This window comes from Stegodyphus dumicola, chromosome 5, assembly GCF_044657685.1.
Source record: "Stegodyphus dumicola isolate Sdum_Otavi_A_Nest chromosome 5, ASM4465768v1".
Taxonomy (NCBI): Eukaryota; Metazoa; Arthropoda; class Arachnida; order Araneae; family Eresidae; genus Stegodyphus; species Stegodyphus dumicola.
In genome coordinates, this window is record NC_140772.1 from 24,939,000 (window position 1) to 24,964,587 (window position 25,588).

The window sequence follows — 25,588 nt, forward strand, 5'->3', positions numbered from 1 at the left end:
TGGGACTGGTGTAACTGGGACTAGTGGAAATAAACTTTAAAAAGTCTGGTTAAGATATTTTTTCGCAGCTGCCATTTCTATAATATAAATAATAATCAATTGAAGAGTAACAGTTTTATTTTTATCGGCCAAACAAATGACTAAATACTAAAATCAACGAAACTTTAAATAACATGCAGCTCAAGTTTAGATGTAAATTACAATCGCATGAAAAGTTAAATCGTGTGATCTTTATTGGAGTATATTTGTTAGTGTGCCTGAGAAACAAATTTCGAATATAACGCCAAAATTTGGCATCGCAAGTGAGGAGTTCTTCGAAGGCAAAGGGTTAAAACAGAATTGCACTGAAGGCGTTTGACCAATGGAGGCTCTTTGGACACTTAGAAATCACTTAATCTACATATTAACAGTCGCAGAAGATTTTACAAGAAATGTTTTAATAATAATGCAGCATTAAAAACTCATTTCGTTATAAAAAATATCTAGAAATAACAGCGGCAGGTTTTATAGAGTTCATATTTGGCTGAAAGTCACAACTTACCTGTTGAGATAATGGTCACATGAAAATTCTAAAATTCTCAAAAAAAAAAAAGGGGGGAGCAAGTGCATGACTGTACAATCTGCTTCCGATTACCTACTTTCTTGTAAAAGCATATGTATCATCATTTACTTTATTTTTCAGAAAATAGAATCCAATCTCAAGAGTAATTAAACTGTTTGGGAATGATAAAAAAGTGATGACTTAAGCAAATAAAAAAGATTTCAGCTGTCTTTAAGACGTTTCTCATTAAACTGAAAGTTTAATTTAAGAAAAGAAACATGTATTTTATTTATTTGCATGCAATTTTCTCTTTAATTTTTACAGCGGCATATGAGACTCTGGTTGTGTAAATCACTTTCGGAAGGTTTTTCGAAAGTTGAAACATTTCTGATTTTGGTTAAGCAGACGAATTAATAATGTTTCTTTTTCATAATTAATTCATGCATTAATTACTCTCATTGCTACATTTTGCACTGAAATTAAATATTTATCATTAACAAGAACATTAGTGTTTATAGTATTCTTGCTATGTAGACTTTCTTTAGGAAAGCAACCTATGTTAAGGGGACTCATACACCTTTAAAACCCATAAGATCTTCGAATATGTAACTGTTGCAAGAATTGGGATAACGTATTTATTTTAAAAGCAATTACTTCCAACTTTTTACAGCTGACTACATAATATAGCTGTTTTCTGAAATAGTATTCAGAAAGTTTGTGTTGCCACAAATATTTTTATAATTTAATCCGCTTTGTGACAGAATTTTTCATCATGTTTCCACCTTGCGCGCACAGTTTAAAACATTCTCTTGCATAATTTAATTCCATATTTAATATATATATATATATAGCTTTTAAAATATTTGGAAACTCCTGTGAACCAAAAATCCTAAGAATTTCATGTTAAATTTTTATTTTAATTGGAGTGGAATTTATAAAATGTATTTTATTAAAAAAATCTGTATTGTTTTCTTTCATAAAATTTTTTAATATTAAAATATTCCTCAGATTTTTGCTTTAGTTAGAAAATAGTTCCCATATAAAGAATTCTGTTAAATTTCAAGTATGTACCATTAGCCATTTTTAAAATATCATGCGCTCAAGGTGGGAACATAACCAAAACGTTTGTCGCAGAGCGGATTAAATTACAAAAATATTCGTGGCAACACAAACTGTCTGGTTGCTAGTTCCCAAAGCAGCTATATTATGAATTCAGGTGTAAAAGGTTGGAAGTAATTGCTTTTAAAACAAATAACATATCCTTATTCTTTCAACAGTCGCATATTCGAAGATCATAAGGGGTTTAAGGTGTTAGAGGGTTAAGGTGCATGAGGGGTTTAAGGTAAATATGGTTTAAGGTAAATATGGTTTAAGGTAAATATGGTTTAAGATATGTATGAGGGGTTTAAGGAGGGTTTTTAAGGTTCATAACCGTAATTATTTCTGCTGTTTTCTTCCCAGGGTCCTAGTTATTATCTCTTTCTTACCATTAATTTTCATTTTTTTTTAACTATCCAGTAGAAGAAAAAATAAATTTTAAGATTTGATAAAGCATTCCAGATTTTAAAATGCAATTGAATGAAGTTTTCCTTACTATATTTTTAAGCTAAGTAAAGAGAAAAATGTCACCAAAATTACATCTCACAATTTTCGTATATTCAACACCAAACTGAATTTTAAAATGCTCTTATCTTTACCGTCATTTGAAATACGTGAAATCAAGGACAGCCTTAACGGTGCATTTTGTTGCGTGCGTATGGGCTCGTAATAAATTGAATGCCAACAAAATCGAATTTGGTACTTTTCCGTTTTGCCGGCGCAAACGATAAAGTAGCCAATAATGGTACAACTTATGTCAAACCGAATATCTTCGCTGGTAACCTTTTACGCCTCGGTTTCAAAACTAGTCGCAGTCATCAGATTGATTGTTTCTTTCAATACTGGCATACAATTACGTAGAATTTTTACAAGATAGTTAAATTCTATCTCCTAAAACAATTCGCGTAATTAAGTTAATTAGGATGCAATCACACCGCTCAGTCGAAGGCGAAAATATAGAAAAGACAAAATCAAGTGTTAAATTCATCCGTTCTAATGAGAATGCACTCGCGAAGTAAAGCACTGCGGTTTTGCATAATTTCTGAGTAAGCTATTCGTATGAATTGAAATAATTCTTGCACTTCAACTTGTATTCCAAATTAAGATTTAACCTGAAATTAATGTAGATAATTACTGAGAGAATTAGATTTTTGTAGCGTAGTTTACGTGAGATGAGATCACTTGGGGTCACGTGATACGAACCGGCGAATCAGGATTTTGAACCATGAAAGCATAGTAAATTCTTAAATTAATGTATTTTTACGAATTTATTGTCTTTATTTATTGGCCTTTTACAAAATTTTAAACCCTATTAAAATGTTTATGCCTTCAAAATAGAAAATTCTTAGAATTAACATTTGTTAACATTTTTTTGTATATACTGTATGTTGTCGCCAAAAAAGTCTGCTTGGCGAGATTTGCGCCAACGAAACGGAAAAGCTTGGAAAAATTTTTTTACCAAATAAAACTCTTCAAAGCTCTGGAAATTTCCACTAAAATACTCCTACAGCTCTTCACAGTATCACAGACTACAATCAGTAGTTAAATTCAAATACCAAGAACGTTAAACAAAATGCAATGCAAAGTTCATCTTAAAGCTCATACGGAGATATTTCAATACTCCGAAATAACACTGAATCAGACAAACAATGCAGACATAGGGCTCTCGCCGGTCTTTTATATCTTTCTCTCGGTCGCTCAGCTATTTCTACTTCTCGAAATTCCTGGAAGACATATGAGGCATATGGTATACAGGTGACAGGTGACGGAGGACAGGGACGCCTGGTGTTTAACGGAGGTAAACAGGCATATGTCCCACGCCCTCCCCTATATAGATACAAGAACTCCCTGGGGTCCCACAAGGGCGCACCGGGAGTTACTGAGCCTTCATGAAAAAGTTTACATGGCCATACAAGGGCTATTCCAGTTTGACATTGGTTCTGTACAGATTCTTATGTTAATGGTTGACCTGGGTGTTCATAGGCCATAATGCATACATGAAACATAACATTACATACATGATATGACATGACATTAAACTTATACATAATACTTGCATGAATTAGTACATACAGCATATGGTATACAGCTACATGTAGCATTGATTACATTTATTCAATTACAATACATATTAAAGTCATACAGGGACCTGACCAAAATGTCTCCAAGTTTGGCACATGTTGACGATTTCTTTTCTTTTTTTTTTTTTTTTCCGCAAAGCTCCGCTTCTTCAGATCTTCATGTTACACTATACGAAAAATACTACAGTTTCACATATAATATCACTAAAATTATCTACATAGAGTGGGACATTTATTGAACTATATGAAATAATACCGTCGTAACTTCTGAATGGTTTGTGTGATGAAGTTCAATCTTCGTGGTTGGCCGCCGGGCATGATGGGAACTAATATGCGCACTAACTTCTTATTGTCGACCGTTTTCAAGTGAAAATGTCAGGGTACAGCGTGCCTGAGCGTATAGCGCGATCGAAAAGTCTGTCCACCCTCGAAGGGTGACTGTGGTGTGCAGTGTCTATTCACGGAATAATCGGTGCCACATGCGTTGATGGTACGGTGACTACTGAAAAATGTGAATGGATTTGAAATCAGCACTTTGAGGGCCGCATTCTGGCTTTGGAGTACCCAGAGGCCATGGGACTCACTGGAATGTAACTCACTTGGCCGCCATATTCTCCGGATCTGAACACGTGTGACTCATTTTTGTGGGGCTATATTTACCTTCTCGCACGCGCGCTTGGCAATTTTACATGAGCACGTGCGTGTCGTATTTTTTAAGACATCCGTTATTATTGTCGTATTTTTAAGACATCCGTTATTTTTTGGCACGAAAAACGAAAGAAATGAGTGAATATTGATAATAAATTTGTTAAGAAATAAAATATTAATCTTATTATTGCAAAATACAAATGATATCCCATTCAAATATAATTTAAATATTTTTAAGCTCTTATGTTAGTGAGATGGAAATGCAATGATGTATTTCATTATAGAAAATTTAAAATTTATTATTTAATAATTATATCTTTAAATCGAAGCTAATTTTAATATTCATCAAAGACAAATATAGACAATAAAAAAGGAAAACACCTTGGTTGGAAAAAAAGTAAGTTTAGCATTACTTACTTTTGCAAGGAAATTTACTTCTTACTGTTTACTAAAACGCACTTTAAACTAATTTAATGTTTCTATTTATTTCTAAAAAATAGAAATAAAAGATAATAAGGAATGGAAAGAAAATAAAGAATGGAAATAGATATTGTTCTCCCATCCGAAGGTTTCCTTTTCTTTATCAAATAATTCTTGAAGAATCCGAGCATGTTGATTAAAGTTTGTGCACTCAGTAGTTTTTAAATAATTTATGTTTTATTCCATATAGTTCAATAATGGTCACCCTGTATCTGCAAATTTCGTAACAATGTGAAGGAAATCGCAAAAACAAAAGATGTTACGTATTGTATTCCAACATATTGGAAGAAAAAGGTTTCAGAGAGAATAGAATATTATTCCTTAAAATACAACTTTCTATATTTGATGGACATGTCCTCGAATATTTTTGAAATCATAACGGTAAAGGAGAGCGGAGTAAATCGCAGGAACGAATATTGAGATATTTTTGATAGTGAAAAAATGTAGATACGATACTTTGAGTAATGCACAAATCGTGGGCCTGCTTAAAATTATTGACTGCATTTAAACGTTAAAAACCAGTGGCTTAAAGGAGTCGGTCTAATACCAGATAGACAAGAAAAGGAGAAAAGAAAACTACAAACGTCTTTATGATTAGTTGTGAACAGCATACGCACACATATATTTATTCACTGAAGACTTCCGGTTTTATTCCCTTTCTTTCTTTTTCGAATTCAAAAACAAAACAAAGAAAATATTTACGTTCGAAAATAACAATCAAAATTCAGGGTCGTTTCACTTTCACCAGAATTTACTCTGGTTTCTAAGAATATCACACTTGATTAAACTTCATGTATATTCATGAAATGTTAAATCTTTTGTTGATATGAAATGAAGTTCTATTAGCAATAAAGTGTTTTGTTTCAAAAGGGGTCTGCATCAACAGCTTTGGCACGAATACAATAGTCTGAGCTGTGCTAAAATTGTAAACAGAATTCATTTCGGTTCCCAAAGGATTTGATCTTATTATACTGTGAAAAAGATGAAAAGAGGTTGCATGCTAGTGAACTTGCCATTTTCACGAATGACTGAGAATGATTGTTTAATTCATTTGTGCATATCTTTCTTTTAAAACATGCATTAAAAATCATACTGAACACATAATATGTAAACAATGTTCTGTTGTCATTAAAATAACAACGAAAATGCAGAATGTATTCCAAAATTTCAAAACACATTTGACTAAGATTATTCGTGATTACCGTTAAAAAGAAAAAGGGGCTATATGAGAGTTAAAATTACGAGTTAGTTTTTATTGATTTTTAGAGCTGTCAGAAATAAAAATAGTCGTCCAAAGCACACTTATTTGATTGGAATTGAGGTGATTAATATATGAAAAGTTAAAGAATAATTGTAGCGTCATTAGAGTTGAAGCAGGAGTACATGAAAAATGAGCAGTACCCTTTGCCAGGGCTCGAACCCGGACCTCTCGAATACGACCCGAGCGTGCCACCGCTACAGCACGCAGGTACGCTGTAAGGAGGGAGAAAATACCTTATATACTCCTCCTTTTAAAAGAGCGACTGAGGATTAGAGGGAAAATGAAAAATAAGCAATGCCCTCACCGGGACCCGAACCCGAATCTCTCGAAAACGCGTCGAGCTTGGCACAGCTACAGTACGAGAGCACGGTGGAATGAGGGAAAAATGCCTTATAGAATTATCATAAATTTTAAACAATCAAATGTCTTAGCAATAAAGTTTTTAAAGTTTCTACAGTAGTGTGAAACTGGCTTTGCTTTATTTAATAGCAAAAAGAAAAATTTGCAGCTCGCATAGAAATAATATTGAGGATCTGTTTCTTAATTCTCATTTCTTTTTTAATTCTGGATCTCCCTTCTGCTATGCTTTTATCTCATGCTCACTATAAAATTTCTAGTAGTAACAGCTAAAGTAATTCAGTACTTACAAAAAGGTGAAAATGTGCTTTACCTACTATAAGCACCATCAATAATTTTATTTTAAAGTTCCTTTGTTTGGTAGCAAAAAAAAAAAAAAAAAAAAATATTTCCTATTTTCTAAGAATGGAAAAAATACTTCGATGCAAAGCTGCTTAACCTTCCAGCACGCGATTATGCGCAAAATTTACTAAAAATTCAGTTTTTAATGCACAATTTTCGCATATCGAAGCTGAGACGTCTGAAAGTCATTTCTATTCCTCCTTACCCTTCCCCATATCATGGACTGTCCCTACAGGAAGTCATTTGACTTTTTTTTTTTTAACTAGGTTGCTGCTGTGCTACATGGCAACTTTTTCATAAAAGTTACGACACGGGCGTGGTCGTGTTTTAAAATTCAGAAAATATTTTTTTTTCTCAAAATATTTTGTAATTTTGTATTACTAATTGCCGTGTATTATTTTAAATTTAATACATTTGGCTCTGTAAATTTTATATCGGTTTTCATGGCAAAAAATATGTGCAACCAGCTGATGTTGCTCGGATTCTTCAAGAATTATCTTATGAAGAAAAGGAAGACAAGGAAATCTTTGGATGGGAGAACAATAGCGATTTTCTTTTATTTCTATTTTTTAGAAATAAATAAAAACATTAAATTCAGTTTAAAGTGCGTTTTTGTAACCAGTAAGAAGTACATTTCCTTGCAGAAGTAAGTAATGCTAAACTTACTTTTTTTCCTACCAAGGTGTTTCTCTTTCTTATTGTCTATATTTTCTTGGATGAATATTAAAATTAGCTTCGATTTTAAAATATATTTATCAAATAATAAATTTAAAATTTTCTATAATGAAATACATCTTTTCATTTCCATCTCACTAACATAAGAACTTAAAAAAATTACTTATATTTTAATGTGATATCATTTGTATTTTGCAGTAATAAGATTAATATTTTATTTCTTAACAAATATATAATCAATATTCACTCATTTCTGTCGCTTTTCGTGCCAAGAACGGTAAAATAACGGATGTCGTAAAGAATACCACTCGCGCGTGCTCATGTAAAATTTCCAAGCGCGCGTGCTGGAAGGTTAAATGGAAATCAAACTAGTTTAAATTAGTGCATAGTGTAAAATTAGTGCATAGTAACAGAAATTAGTGCATAGCACTCATTTTTCATAGTCGTACCTTATAAAAATAAATATTAATTATCAATTCATTTTAACATAACTGTTAAATTTGAAAATACTGTCTGAAGAGACATTTGGGCTGCAGTGAATTTATTTATTCTTTCAAATATGAAATGAAATTACGTTAAATCCTTTTGAGGTTAGAAGCGTCTATAGATTATTTTTTCTATTTTTCGTTGCATTTTCTATTTTTCGTTCTTTTTATTCCTGTGTTACATTACCAGGGTACTTATTCTCTACAAAACTATTACTAGAACTTTATATCCTAAGTAAGAGCGAAGACCAAATCCCTACTTAGAGATTGCAGGTATACTGACTTTGCTAAAAGCACTCTTTATGGAAAATTACAATATATTCGCTTTTTTATAGTTACCGTCCGGATTTTGCAGAAATGTTGCCTTTGACTATTTCCCTACTTATACGTTTATTTTTTATATACTATACGTCATTCCAAAAAGCTTAGAATCTGAAGACTATTTATGAATGCTTGAAAATAACCTTACTTTCCTAGCCCTGATGAACTTTTTTTCACTTCAAAGCTTCATATTTGTATAGTCTGCATTTACTTCACTCGTCTTCTAATTGCCTATAGAAAAAATTGTAACTACTTAAAAGATCTGGAATATTGGAGTTCATAATGGATATTGGATAATGACGACAATTCCTGGATATTGTTGTATATTTATTGATATTTTGAATAACAAAAGTAAACATAAATTTCATTCATACTCAAAACATCTGTCACAGCAGATAACATAAACCATCTGTAAATATATTTAAAAATATTTAATGAACTCATAAGCTGAAAATTAACAAAATAATAATTGGAAATTCACTGACATTTACTAATAAGAAAGAGAAAATATTTTCGAAGAGTCTAAAACACTACCGACAATAGAGGGTAAAACATGAGAAAGTAAATTACGAGAACAGATAGTAAAGTAAGTCTAAACTTAAAATAACTGTTACAAAGTTAACGTAACCTTATGGAGACAGTATGTTATTTCGAAGTAGAAGAGATAATAAATGAGCAAAGCCCTCTCCGTAACTCGAATCACGGACCTCTCAAACACGCGTCGAGTGTGCTGTTCACTACACTACGAAGGTATACTAAGATAGCGGGAGAAATACCTTATATACTCCCCCTTATGTATTGGAAAAGCGAAAATTAATAACATGTTAGCATCGACTAGGAATCGAATTTCGCAGATAAGCAAATGGTATGAACATTAATCAAAAAGTATAACAAGATACGTATATAAAATTATTCTTCGTAATAAGTTATATGATTTTTTTCTAGTAGAATGTAGTCAGAAGTTACCAAATTACTCCAGTGAACCTAATTTACTAAAAATCCAGTGGAGGCTTATGAGTGTTGGTAAAATTTGACCTGAAGGTGCGCAGATGACCTTTTCAAATACTTGCTTCATGTGTAATAAAATAACTCTGGTCCATCAATGCAATACAATAGTTATGTATGGTTAGTTGCTCATTTCGAATACGAGAGAGAAGTAACTTTTGAGTCAGAGGGAATTTTTTTCAAAATAATGATTCTTATTCTCTTATTAATTTAATTCGCCTAGAATTGTAACAGCCGATGTTTCGTATGAAGATAAGATTTTGATATTTCTTTAGAAAGATTTCTTATTAAACTAGTGTAAATTTTTCTCAAAGTCTATGACAATGCAAGTCACTGATCGTTAAGACATAAAGAGAGAAAAGATTCAGTCCACTTGAACTCGGCTAAAAAATCTCCATTAGCCTACTTGTGAGTGTATGATACCAAAAATAAAAAAAATCTGATGTGTACACCACATGACTTCCTTGTATGGAATATTAAACTATACGCATTTTTTCTTGCATTTTATTTAAAATTATTAGATTGAATTAAACCTACTTCGCCGACAGCGCATAAACCACAATAGAATAAATGCATTCTTTAAAATTCACTTTGTTTACCATAGCGACACTCTGGCGCTAGGTTTACTTAACAGTATTATATTTCGTTCATATTATAACTCAGAATGCACAAAATGTATATCATTTAAAGAATTATCGAATCGTTGCCACATGTTCTATTCAAATACTATAACAAAGCTAGAACGATGTATAAAAGAAATTGAGCAAACAAAACAAAACAGAAACAGTTTTTCACAGACGATTGAGTATTTCTCATTTAATTAATTCAGTTCTCACTTCGCGAGAAGGCAAAAATACATAAAAACTCAAAATATCTCTATTAAAAATTACGAAGTAAATCTCAAACGTTTATTTCCTCGAAAAAATTCCAGAAAGAATTAAGCATGATTTAATTGGCAATAATAAATGAATGCGTTATCTTTGTTGTTGCGAAGCTAAGTTTCTCTAGATTGGCAAAAAATCCACTAGTCTCCTGTTTCAAATGTAAACATCAATGTTCGGCAACATTAAAAATCGGCTTAGCGGCAATTAAAGAACTTTAAAATTGCTGATAATTCTAAAAATATTGCACACAGATTTACTAAAGGCATAAAATCCTTAACCAGAAGATAAAAACAACATAATTCAATCATTTGTAAAGCAAAAAATGTACAATTTACAAACATATAAGAGTAAAACTGAGATCGCTGAGCTGGGTAATAGAATGGATATATATATATAAATATATTTATATATGTTTGTGCTGCCTATTGCAACCAAAATACGAGGTGCACATCTACATGTTATAGCAGTCCTATATACAAAATTTCAACATTCTGAGGCTACTCGTTTTTGAGTTTTGCGAGATACGTACGTACGCACGCACGTACGTACATACGTTCGTACAGACGCCACGAAAAATTCTCTTCAGAATTAATTTTAAAGCAGTTTTATAATTTTTTGAAGGAAAAGAGTATCTTATTCTCTCCTTACGTACAGCTATGACGCAAATACATCATTAAATTGCATTTGATAGCGGTCAAAATGGATATTTTCGTTGAAATATGCTGCCTGAAACTTTTCGCGATTACAATACTTCCTTTTTACTTTGTACAAGGAAGTAAAAATAATTGTAAAATTATTAAAAAGTAATTGTAAAAAATAATTGTAATAAATAATTGTAAAATTAAAAAAATAATTGTAAAAATAATTGTAAAATTATTAAGTTTCAGATTTTATATTACCCCCTAAAGAGGCGTTTTTTTTTAACGTTTGTGTAACCTTTAGTTATTAAATACCATGTTCTTCTCACCTAAGCCACATAAAATTCAGTTCAACAGCAATATCACAAAATTGTTTAAAAACAACTGTGAAATAGTTAACAAAACAAATTCGAAACAAGGAGAAAATTCAAAGCAAAATATTTTAAAAGTATGAAAAGAATTTACATTTATAAAATTGAAAAAAAAAGTTAAGGAAAAAGAATTAAAATTTGCTTTAGAAGAAAAATACAGAAAGTAAATATAAAAACAAAAATTGCTTTTGTAGAAACAGAAAAGTGGAAAAAATTAAAGATATGAAAATATATATCACTCTTGTAAAATAAATGAAGTGAAAAATCTAAAAACATCCTTTTTTGACTAAAAAGCGAAAATTAAAAATTAAATTTGTGAAAATAATTTTTTTTAAATAAGAAATAGAGAAAATTAAAAACTTTTTAAAGTAAAAATAAGGAAAGGAAAAAACTTGAAAAAAAATCATTTTTAATATTGTAAAATAAAAGAAAAAGTGTAAAAAAAATTAAAAATATAAATTTGCGTTTTGTAGAAACAGGCATTAATTTGTGAAGAATAAAAGTAAAATTAACGTTTTCAAAAAATTTTAACATGGGATGAAAAAATTTATTAATTTAATTTAATAAGAAGAAAAAAAAAAGGAAACAGCAAAAATATATGTTTGTAAAATAAAACAGATAAATTTTAAATGAGGGAAATTCTTACATTTAAAACGTCAGAGACCAAATCTGATGTACTAATTAAAAAAAAAAAAATATTTCTATTTCAAGATACAAATACGCGGATATTTGTTTTTAAGTAGGAAAGGTATTGTTAGCAAAAACAGAGAAGAAAGTTCCAGTCAAATCAAAATACTTAATATAAAGTAACATACAACTACTAAGTCTTAATTTGACCCTTTTTATTTCACGAGGTAAATGCGGCTAACGAAGCTAAAGCCAATAAAGCAGTTCAGTGACAGAGAGGTAAAACATAATAACCGGTCCATGATAGCTGCCTCGGTTTGAAAAAGTTTACAAAAGCAGTATTAGATATTTTTCGTTTGAGAGAGTCAAGTTGATTGCGACATTAAATTTTGCCATGCACCACAATGATATGGAGCTTGATGCCTAAAGTTTAAGGGAAATACTATCAAAATGAGACTCCATATGTTGAGTAAATACATTAGTGGGCATGATAAACTTTAAAATATCCAAGTTTTATGAATTTCAAGCACGGCAGTAGGATATAAAATTGGAAAACAGAGAAAATACACAATTACATTGCGTTGATACGCTTGGTATTCACGTCTCAGAGTAACCTATAATACTAAAGAGTTGTTATACTATTTTTCTAGGAAATTTTATGTCTTTAGCTTGTAATTTCAACATGCTAGCAACATAAAACATCAATTCCAGTATGTTATCTTGAAGCGAAACTTTCCATCAAAAACAGGACAGATAAGCTCAAGCCAGCTTATACGTGCGGAAGTAATTTATAGCCTAAACAGCTATTCATCTGTATTATCACAAAGCCGTAATAAAAGAGGTACTGCGTATTTTCATTTTAATGTCCGCTTGTGCAAACTTTCCTTTTTATTTTCGTTCTAGACAAGTTAACATTTTCAGTTTTAAAATATTTCCGTCACACACAGAGTTTCATTCAAGTTATTCTTTATACCGATAAATGAAACGGAAATTACTGGGTATTAGGCGAAGTAAATAAAGTCAGTTGATAAAATTGCTATAAATCTTAGGTACATAAAATTTAATGATCACCGTTCTCTCCGGGTGATGCAACGAATATAAATGCCGTAGATAACACGACTGTTTCTTGCACACCCCTGAAAGCATTAAATGAAAATTTTCGCTTGATACATATTCAGTTTTGCAGTTTTAAATTAAGATGCGGAAAATCGAGTCATTTCGAAGTTTTCAGTCATACACTCTAACTTTAAAATTAACTTCCATTAAAGTATTAAAAAAAAAAAAAGTAAAATCTTATTTCCCTTACCCAACATTCTATGAATAATTTTACATTGTTTTAGTCTCGTGGGGTGGACGTACTTTTTCCTTCTTCTTTCGACCAGCTCAAAAAACGCATTAAGTGTATAAATATTCATCACTTTTAAAATGATCATTATTTGCATTTTTATGGATACTCACGAAAAGAGTCAAATAGGATTCTGCTTGCAGTTTCGTTTTTTAGCCAATCTTGTAATTTTACAGAAATAGCCTCGCATAATTTAAAATTGCATTTCATTTATTTTGCAGCAAACGGTAATAGACTAAGAGATGCGTGCATTAATCGCTATCTAGCGTTTTCGAATTACAATTGAGGGGGAATATTAAGAAATGAAATTAAAATTCAGAATTCCACATGAATAATATAACTCTATTAATTTTTTGTACTCTTACTTCTGATTAAGAAAGTTTCCCCTTTCATTATCGCTCAGAGTCACTTATGTTTCCAAAATGAAATTAAGCTTAAATTGACTTGGAATTTAAAATAATTAAAATAATTGTTTGGGTATTAAATTGATAACATTTTGCGAATTTCCCCCCCCTTGCTGCCTAGTAACCATTTTCGTCTGTTTTTACAGCTATTAAAGTTACGATCGTGAGCTTTATTTAATTATATCGTTTTCAACATGTAATTAATTTTTACTTCCTTATACAAAGTAAAGCGAGTATTGTAATAGCGAAAAATTTCATGTATTATGTTTCAAGCGAAGCATCCATTTTGACCCTCCCCGAAACAATTTGGACGATTGCTTTACGTGATGTCTTTACTTATGAGCAGAATGAAAGACTGCTTTTCAAAAACTGATTGTAAAATGGATTTAAAACGTATATCTGTGCATCTGTACGTACATATATATATGCATGTATGTATCTCGCATAACTCACAAACGATTAGCCTTAGACGTTGAAATTTTATATATGAGACTGTAGCAATGTGAACAATCAGCAGTAAGAAACGTATATATATATATATATATATATATATGTGTGTGTGTGTGTGTGTGTGATGTACCAGCTTTTGTCAAGAATAAATAGATTGTAGATAGTTGAAGAATCATAAATGTAGTCGTAGCTTAAATTATCAGACGATAAGTTTAAAAAACAGGATCCATTTATTATTGGTCAGGAAAAATAGCAGTTACAAAATCAGATATCCGGAGTAAATAAAAAAGAACTACTAATAACTTTTTGTATGAAGTTTACTGCATCGTGACATTTAAGAAAAAACCCCGATATTCTTTTGCGAGTCTTTTTATAGCTTCTGGAAAGGCGGAGCTTCCAAGAAATGACGTCAGCCTCGTGAGCCACTCCAGTTCGCTTTAAATATTTCCAGAACATTCTATAACTGTACGTGTAGAAAAGGCGGGCAAAGCAACTTGACTACGGGGCTGTGAAATTAATTCCACGTACTTTCAAATAAGAGAATGTTGCCATTGAAAATGAAAAGAACATACAGTTACTAGTTTGACTATGGAATTTTATTATTACAAATATATATGTAATAATAAATTTCCATAGTCAAGAATACACTTAAAATTCTAACTGTATGTTTTTTTTTTTTTTTCATTTTTAATGGAGACGTTCTCTTATTTGAAAGTACGTGGAATTAAATCCACAGCCCCGTAGTCAAGTTGTTTTGCCCGTCTTTTCTACACGTACAGTTATAGAATGTTCTGGAAATATTTAAAGCGAACTGGAGTGGCTGACGAGGCTGACGTCATTTCTTGGAAGCTCCGCCTTTCCAGAGGCTATAAAAGGACTCGCAAAAGAATATCGGGGGCTTTTTCTGAAATGTCATGATGCAGTAAACTTCATACAAAAAGTTATTAGTAGTTCCTTTTTATTTACTCCGGATATCTGATTTTTCTCCTGACCAAATAAATAGATCCTGTTTTTTAAACTTATCGTCTGATAATTTAAGCTACAACTAAAGCTGATACATCACATATATATATAATTTAAAGTAAAGTAGAAAGAACAAACGATAAAAGACCTGTGTGGTCAAAAAGTTTGCGTATTGTGCTGCAAAATTAAGGAAATTAGAAGATACATTTTAAATTCTAGTACGCAGTCTAAAAAGTTGCTAAAAAACTGTTGCTCTGCTAAAACTTAAACATAAGCAAATTTAGTTGCAATGAATTGTGTTTAAAGAGAAATATACAACATTTGAATATTTACAAGTAAAAATTATCAAAAATAGTAAGATATATGTTAAACTAATTAAGTAAATTTAAAACATAGTAAAAGTACAGATCAATTGATCAAGGTAAAAATAAAAATAAAATAAAAATTAAGAAGCGGTAAATGGTTGATTAGCCTATTTCGAAGTTCATTTTGGCACGTCAGGAGAAATTTTTTAATGAGTTTCGATGTATATATGTATATATCCACCTCTTTACCTGGCTTGGAAAGTCCGTACCCGGCTTTTGTTTACACAATGGTTGGTCGTATGCTTCCAGTTATAAAAGAGTTTTAAATGACGAAAATATTCATGTTCTGGCAGTGTCATATTTAAAAATAAATAATTTTCAACAAAAAACGAAATTTAACTTTTCGTGTGGTCTCCTGGCTACATTTCTTCTGTTTTAAAAACTTTTACACTCCTTATGAAAAAATAAAATTAGACAAAGTTTGGCATTCGTACAAGAGAATTTAACCGGGATGTTCAATTTCAAAATTTACAATTTTTGATGTCATTTCCAACTTGCCTTGAGAGAACAATTAATTAATTTAGAGACCGTTTTAAAACGATATAGCAAATTCTTTTGCGGAGCTTCTTTCACTTTTGTTTCCACGTAATCATTGATGCGAATTATGTAACGTATATCAGGAAATAATCTAATAATATTTTTTATTTCAAGTTACTTAGATGAACCAAAAATAATAAGTATTCCTTTCTTTATATTTTTTGTTTTTATGCTTGAGGCCATAATGTGTTGAAAAAGGTATTGATTATACGTTTTAAAATAGTATCCTTTTTTAAAAAGGAACTGAAAAAAACATAGTAGAAACTGAACAATTCTTACACATTACAATCCAGAATTAATTAAATTACAGATATGAAATCAAATTAATGCAATTAAATTGTCGAGTTTGGGTATAAAATATAAAATTAAAAAATCCAGTTTCTTTTCGTCGCAAGAGAAATTTTTTTGGACAGTTTTTTTTTTTTTTTTCCTTTCGCAGAATATTATTATCCGGGTTTTAAAAAGTCATAAAAATACGCAATAATGTAACAATACTTCTCCCCGGTGGGAATGCCAGACAATGGCGTGCTTGTTATTTTCGAAGAGAGTCGTGAAGAATTAAAGTGCGAAGCATGAAGCTTAGTTTCGTATGGGTAATTTTTTATTTTAATACTTAGAATTAATTAAAAATGCATAAATTTTTATCTCTTTCGAATACTAATGGGAAAGCTTAGATCACGTGCTTGTTTGCTGTTGCAAACATTAAGCTGTGATTGCATGTAATTCCATTTGATTTTATTTGCAAAACTAGCAGTTTCTTTCTTTCGATTCGGTTTTATAACACAAGCTGTTATTTTGGAAAAAGACACGTAATAAATGTACAGCGCCATCACCAAGACTAAAACTCCAGACCATTCCGGACATGTTTTGCAGTTACAAAACGAAAGTAAGTGTTAAGGACTGAGAAAATACAAGTTATATCTTCAATATACGCGACTTTCACGTACCTTCATTCCTCCGTTGTTTGTTTTCAACAGCTAGCTGAGTGTTACATAAGCATAGAATTTGATCAACGTTTTGTGAGAAGAATACCTGTTTGAGATAGTATTGGTTGCAAGATCAATTTCGTTCACTATTGCTTTCTTGTGACTAAAAGATAAATTATTAGAAAAGTAAAAGAAATTTTACAATGAATTTTAACCGAATACTACGAAACGTTTCTTTTGTGTATTTCATTTTATACTTATATACCCTGCATTCTTTGACCGCCTAGGCAGTATAGTGGTTGAAAGAGTCTTGCGGCTGTACCTGTTTAAGATAGTATTTACTGCAAGATAAATTTCGTTCACTATTGCTTTCATGTGACTAAAAGATAAATTATTAGAAAAGTAAAAGACATTTTACAATGAATTTTAACCCGAATATTACAAAACTTTTCTTTTATGTATTTAATTTTATACTTATGTACCCTGCATTCTTTGACGCTTAGGCGATACAGTGGTTGAAAGAGTCTGTTCCGGCACCGAGGGGTCCGGGCACAAATTCCGGAGGTATATTTCACAAGTGCACATCAGCGTAGCGACTGAGGGAGGGGTTTCGAAAATGAACCAATGAGCTTCTAATGCTTTTGTGACGCTAAATCTTCAAGTTGTTTACGTTTTAATTTGCATTTGTTCCGCAGTTATAAATATATGGCGTAATAGTAGAAAATCTTGTAGTGCTTTCGTTTTATGAGTTTAATTAACCGCTGACATTTCACTTTTGCGATTTTTATGACGCATTAATATTTGGATTGATGTTCACGGCATAGTATCAAGCTACAATTAGCCTCGAATATTATGCATTTACCAACACCTGTGGATTAAGAGAATTCAAGTGCACAGTTTTTTTAAATTCTGCTGGGAAGGACTGGAAGTGTTATAATGAATCTAGTGTTTCTTATTTCAATGCTTGCCTTCTTTCGATTTTTAAAGTGTAAGATTTAGAATAATATTACGTATGATCTGATTATATCCATTGTTAACATTAAAAGTTAATATGTGAGTAAATTGAATATATTCGTTGTGAATAAGATAAATTCGTTGTGAGTAAGATAAATTTGTTGTGAATAAGATAAATTCGTTGTGAATAAGATAAATTCGTTAATTTTGAGTATTTCTTGTGTAGACAGTAAATGTAAGAGTGAGCAGTTATTAAATGTGAAATTTAACACACTAAATATATACGAATCCAAATTAGTAAAGTTCACTTTGAATAAAATTCTGCATTGGTTATTATAACTTCTTTTTCATATAGACTGCAATAAAAATCAGAGACTTCTATTTACATATATAATTGGTATAAATATTTTTCTCATAGGCATAGTTTTATGTAAAGAGAGCATTTGGGCTCAGATATTATCACATATTTCTTTCTTCATCTTATTTACCATTTATTAAGTAATATTTCACATGGATATTTTTGCGGAGTATCCGACATTTATTTGTATTTGTTTCAAATTCCTTCAACCAAGCAGTGAAATCTTCACAATTGCTTATATTTGATCCAATTTCACAATGAAATGTTTCAGACGAAATCGACAATGCTTTAATTATTTTGTACAGAAAATTGCGTGGCAGAATATTTTCAGCCATCTTGCTTAAATCTTAACGCGCACGAAAGGTCATGTGACATGACAGAAATATTACTGGATGCCCATTGGTCCATCCTAGAAACCACTCCCTCGGTGGCTACACAAATGTGCACTTGAGAAATTTGCATCCCGAAGAAAGCACTGTGTAATTGTCCATTCTAATCCTGTTATTGTTAATTGAAAATATGGATTACACTTCTGGGAAAAACTGTAAAACGGATGTTGATTTTCTTTTTATGCCCATATTTTTCAGTCAGCTTCTCGATTTGAAGCAAAAATTCAATTCATTTTTCAAAAGAAGGTTCAATCTAAATAAATGCGCTTTCAGAGTTTCTCTAGAGTCCATTATGTCTCGATCATTAGGACGCTTAATAGTCTCCATATTCCCAACTGAATCCGATAAAGGATTTTCTTTTTCATCTTCTCGGATAATTTTTATTATGCCATCAGTTTCCCGCAAACTTCCAAGTCTTCATCTACCCTTACATAATCAGAAGAAGTTACGTTATCGAATTGAAATGTTTTGAGTTAAGAAAAAGCTGTATCAATAACGTCACATTCTTCGGTACGATTATTCTCTTCGGCATGCATGAATTTAGCTCGACGAAAGCAATTACTAATTGTGCTTGCGTCATTTAAGGGGACTCATACACCTTAAAACCCATAAGATGTTCGAATAGGTGACTGTTGCAAGAATTGGGATAACTAATTTATTTTAAAAGCAATTACTTCCAACTTTTTACAGCTGACTACATAATATAGCTGCTTTCTGAAATAATAATCAGAAAGTTTGTGTTGCCACAAATATTTTTATAATTTATTCCGCTTTGTGACAACATTTTTCGTCATGTTTTCAACTTGCGCGCACAGTTTAAAACATTCTGTTTCATAATTTAATTCCATATTTAATATATAGCTTTTATAACATCTGGAAACCACTGTGAACCTAAAATTCTAAAACTTTCATGTTCAATTTTTATTTTATTTGGAGTTGAGTTTATAAAATGTATTTTATTCAAAAAATTTGTGATGTTTTCGTCCATAAAATTTTTCAATATTAAAATATTCATCAGATTGTTGGTTCAGTTAGAAAATAGTGCCCATATAAAGAATTCCATCAAATTTTAAGTATGTACCATTAGCCATTTGTAAAATATCATGCGCGCAAGGTGGAAACATGGCGAAATATTTTGTCACAAAGAGGATTGAATTACAAAAATATTTGTGGCAACACAAACTTTCTGGTTACTAATTTCCAAAGCAGCTATACCATGTAGTCAGCTGTAAAAAGTTGGAAGTAATTGCTTTTAAAATAAAAATTCTTTCCCAGTTCTTGCAATAGTCACATATTCGAAGATCATGAGGGCTTAAGGTGTATGAGTCCTCTTAAACCATTTATAGCTGTCAGCAAAGAAATGTCTTAGATTTCACCATAATCTTAAAAAAATGATTTCTTGTGAGAGTCTCTTACGATAACTTGTTTTAAGATTTTAGTGTTTGCTTTATCCATTGGTTGTAGCTTTGCAGTTGTGTTTGGTGACAGATATTCAACATGTACTTGTGCAGGCAAGCCTCCACATTATTCAGCGTCAGGTGTGCTAACCGCAACCGCTCAAGGACAACACGAAAAAGATTGCAACAACCGTTTTCTCGCTCTTCTGTTGCTGCCGTTCGAGGGTGTAGGACGGGTTTCTGTCTGTCCTCTCCCTGGCCGATGCGATGTGCCATTTTCCTGCTTTTTTTTTGGCTGCTTCCTTCGATGCTGTCTGCTATACTTGAAAATCGTTTTAGTGAGATTTTTACATGAAGATTCAAGAAAATAATTACTCCTGTTTCCTATGCATCGTTGCAGAAAATAATTTTTGTTCAGCTTCTGCCTTCTTTCGAGAACTCTTCGCATGCACGTGTTTGTGAAATCTGAAATTTCTTCACTTAAAGAAAAAAAAGCAGAAATACCATGATTAATAGAGTACGCTTAATGACTGCCATCAAAATTCGATTGTTCCTTTTACACCAAGACTTTATTTCGAGCCGATGGAGAAAGATTGACTTTATTCTGAGTGCAACGTTAATTCTGGTGATGCACATCACTCGTGCTTGATGTTCATATTTATTCGTCTGTCTGGTTGATAATTGTATTTATATTAATGCTTATTTCAATATCAAAGATGAAGAATAAAATATAATTGATTTCGTAACATACAGTTGTCATACTTTGGGGTAAGTACTTTTCATATTTCCTTCTAGATCACACATTTTGATCTGCACGTTAGTTAAGTATTTATGGGTTATTGCTACACAACGCGATTTACTAAGTAAGCAATTCATTTTATTTACATTTGCTAATCCTTTAATTCAAAAAACGCCATGTCACTGTTTTTGGTGCTCAAGTAATTCTAATTCACTACACTTAATTCTATTTCATTTTTACATTTAGCACCGCAACACACTATCTATTATAACAGTACTAAACTCATTTCTGATAGATTATTGTGGCACGTTGAGTTATCCACAAATAAGTGAATTTTGCGCTTTTCTCTCGAAAACTACTTATCTGTTTCTTTTAACCAGGTACTGAAGATACCTTGTGTAATCCATGCTTTTGTATTGAATCAACCATGCTTTTGTCCATGCTTTTGGCATGGCATCAATCCATGCTTTTGTATTGAATCAACCATGCTTTTGTCCATGCTTTTGGCATGGCATCAATCCATGCTTTTGTATTCCATGCTTTTGTATTGAATCAACCATGCTTTTGTCCATGCTTTTGGCATGGCAACAATCCATGCTTTTGTATTGAATCAACCATGCTTTTGTCCATGCTTTTGGCATGGCATCAATCCATGCTTTTGTATTCCATGCTTTTGTATTGAATCAACCATGCTTTTGTCCATGCTTTTGGCATGGCATCAATCCATGCTTTTGTATTCCATGCTTTTGTATTGAATCAACTGGCGGTGTTTGAATTCCTTTAAAACGCAGTGGATTCTTGGACATTCCAATAAATACTAATTTAAATTTTTCGCTCGCATCCGCATTTAGCACAAACTAAAGCTGTAATCATCTGTTTACTGCTTTTACCTCCTACGAAAGCATCCCCTTTAAAATGTAATGTCTTGTTTGGCAAGAGTTTATAAAAAAATAAGTTCCTTCAGCAATAAAAATATCTTTTGGCAGAAAAATAGAGAAAAAACATTTGCAGTTTCCTACCGAAATTAATCTTCGTTTACACCAGAGCTTTGGCCACATACAGTTTCATAAGAAATATTGTGCCTTGAATTAAATCGATAAACGTTATCCAGCACTGCATTTGAAATTTTCAGCATCCATTCGACTTACCAATTTATCGGCCTTCGTTTGCAGTAGGGATCCATGAGCTGAAAATTTCGAGATCTGGCCTCCTAGTACTATAGCAATAGAGTTAATTTCAGATCATCTCGGAACGCACTTCTCACGCGTTTCCTTTCGCTAGAAAATTTAGATTTTCCCCATGAATCTAAAGTTGATTCCTTGGTTTTTCAGATACGTTGACAAGGCATTTGTTTAATTCCATAGTCAGCTGCTAACATTGTTTTACATTTTCCACTATTTACTTTCTTTAAACCTTTGTCTCTAAAGTTAGGAAGTAAGGAAACACCACAAAGTAACACACCACAAAGTAAGGAAGAAAAACTAGGATATATTAAATTGTCTGCACTACAGGCATAACTGTCGCAGCTTTATGGAAAATGTAGTAAGCATTGATATTTTTGAAATTCTAAGAAAATTGATAATGATTCTTCACCTAGCCGACTCATTAATAAAGGGTGCTGAATGAATTCAAGGAAAAAGATTAGGCCAGGGAGCTTTGTCCGTTAGGCTTCTATCACACGTCGGTTTGCTTCGGAAGAACAACTGTTTGGAACAATTTTTCTGCTTTGTCACAACAGCCAATCACTATAGATCGCTTTGGAGTTAATACAGGGGGAACTGGTTCTCCATGACAAACAAGCTGATAGCATTCAAAGCTGATAACTGATTGGTTGAAAATTTTTTAGGAAAGGAAGGAAAAAGGTTGCACGTCTTTCTTTCAATACTAAACCAGGCATAAAAATTATCCGAAACAGTCGTTCGTGTGAAACAAACGCCGTGTGATATGGGTCTAAAGCACTTCTCCATACGTGGAACGGTATTTGGTACACCAGGTTACCTGAGCGACAAGGCTCTACCTCCTGTGGAACAGTTTAAGAATACGCTTTGCACTGCTTTGTGTTTAACGATTTTAATAGTTTGAAGCGCAACTACTGATTGCAGTGTGTGATATTGTGACATCTGTACGAGTATTTCTGCGGAAAGTTCCAGAACATTGAAGTGTCTATTTTGTTAAAATAAATTTTTATTAACGTATCATCTGACTTGTGTGTATTTAATTTATTACGAACGCTTACGCGCGCAACAACAGAAAGAACATAAAACTTTCCGTCTTAACTTATATTATTTTAAATTTAGACGCCAGAAAATAGTAGTAAATGGAATAGCATTTATTAACAGGGGGGGAAAAAGCGAGGATTAAGCATCGGAGATAACAGTAAACAGCATTTTTTTTTTTTTTTTTTTTTTTTTTTTTTTTTTTGTAATGGCAATTGTATTCGAGAGCTTCTTTAAGTGATGATTAAGTGAGGGGGGTATTTAGAGGTGTTAAAATTTTAATGAATTAGCAGGTAAAATATAGATCACTTTATTTCGAATCTTTACTTTTTGTTTAACAATTTTCTGATGGAAGAAGCAAATGGTGTTAATGCTAATAATATTTGGCTTTTTGCATCTAAAAACATTTCATAGAATGCCGAGTGATAGCCAGACTATAACATTTTAATGAGTATAAGGCGCACTTTTAAAAAAATACGTATTCATGAAGACCAGTCCTTAATTTTATGCCTGCGAATTAATCATTGAGTATATATATATTTTTTTCAATGTTGGCACATCTGATATTCTAAGTTTTTGGTGGTTAAGAAGTGAAAAAGTTCAAAATTCCGCATATCACGGTTGAATTAATTCTAGTCAAAGAATAGATTCTTATAAAATTCCACAGTCATTGTTCCATAATAGCGCACGACAAACAGCCGAGGTGAGAAAAAATAGCGGAAATTTGCCTTAAGATCTTTTAGTCTCCTGAGTCAAAACTTCGTCTTTTGATATGAAAATCAACCAAATTTTTTCGCCTTCTTCCTGCTGAATTTTTTTACTCCAGTCTCATATTTACCGAACAAAACTTTTCACACTATTTGACAGTAGTGGAAAAAAATATGCAAATAAGCTTCGCTAAACTAACGAGAATAAATTAAAGGAAAAATACTGAGCTTCTTTAATCGATCGAAGCTAAGGAAAATGATGTTTAATGCAGCCTAAAACTTTCCACGCGATTAAAATATTTAAACGAAACTTTGGATATTTAAACTACACTATAGCTTGCCTTTGATTAGCGCAAAATGCTGCGAAGGGAGAAGCTGGAAGAATTAATGCCCTCAATTAGGTGTATCTCTCCTTTTACTAAAAATGAAATATCTATGTATGAAAATTAAAGGTACGTTTATTTCTTCCAATTTTTATTTTTAATTTATCTCCTGTTATTATGCATTGTACAATTTATATAGTGAACTGTTAAATTGCCTTTAAAGGCATTCATGTCTGATCGGGTCGCTTAGTGAAAGAAACGTCGTTCCGAGAGAAATCCCATTATTTCACGAAAAACAGGAGCCGTCATATCCAAAATAGTTGTTATTATGAAAGGTAACTCGTGAGAATAGTGGAAAATATCATTTCAGTAACCTGCTTAGTAAGGTAATAATGCTTCAGAATATTGTTGCATGCGTACGGGTTCGTAATAGATTGAATGCACAAGTCCGATAATAGGCTAATAAAAATTTATTTTTATCCAAAGATATATTTCAGAACTCTGGAATTTTCTACCAAAAATATTCGCTTGAGTGTTTACGTTTTCACACATTATAACCAGCACTTCAAAATATTAAGAATGTTAAACACAATGCTAGCATAGTGGTGAATTACATTTTTTCAGTTACAAAACTTATTACAGACACACCAGACGAAGGACCTCCGACCCAGGTTCTCATTATACGGAACCCATACAGAGTTTGGAATATCCGTCGTCCGTGGGACATCGTCCTGGCGGGCGCAACCCCCGCAGTCCCCACCCGGCATTTTACAAAGCATTGGGCAGAACCAAATCGTTGCAAATTCAAAAACTCTGTCACCTTGCCTCCAGATACCACTCCATCTGCAAATTTCATTGTTAGTTGGTGTTCTGTCCACTCTGTCAGTCCCCGCCACGAGAACTGAATGGGGTCAAACCCCCGGGGACTTAGTCGACGATCTCCGATATAGCTCCACCACAGCCGTAGGAACAGACACGACAGTAACCAGTACGGTCCCTGCCAAGCATGAACCAACCTGAGTACAATACTGGGGCTCCAGTCCTGTGGAGTCAAATTACATACCCTGTGGTTGAGACTGCATAGGTGCAGATCCTAACCAGTACTTCCCAGGCGTTCGCCTGAGTCAACCCCCGGGGGGGGATTACGGTGATACAGGAACCGGATCCAAGTGTCGTCAAATGGTCACCAAGTTTGGCGAGTTCTGGCGATTTTCCGCTAAATCTGGCGACAAACTAAGTCGCTAAAACCGTTGTTAGCCGTTGTGAATTGTTACGTGTAGTCTCTGATACGCCTTTTTTGGCCATTTAACGAGTACATCGCCGGGAGGGTTGCTATTAAGCCTAGTTAGCCTTAAATTAAATTGTTAGAACAGAACTACTCTTTATCATTGGAATTATTGTGTTACTATTCTTAAGTTTCACCGCAAGTAGTCAGTGTTATTGCAAGAACGAAATGCGTGCAATTAGTCTTTCAAGTTTGACGAATAATAAAGGGTTATTTTACCTTTTTTTCTCTGCTGGTATTCTTTTACGCCTGTGCGAGAAGTCGCCAGGTTTTCTCGTACGATTATTTTATGATAGTAAAAAGAACGAAATCTTACAACTGGCGCCCAACGAAATCTGAATTGATGGCTGAAAACAACGCTACATTTGAGTTAGCCCATCTACATCGCAAACTCCACCGGCTTCTGGTAATACAAT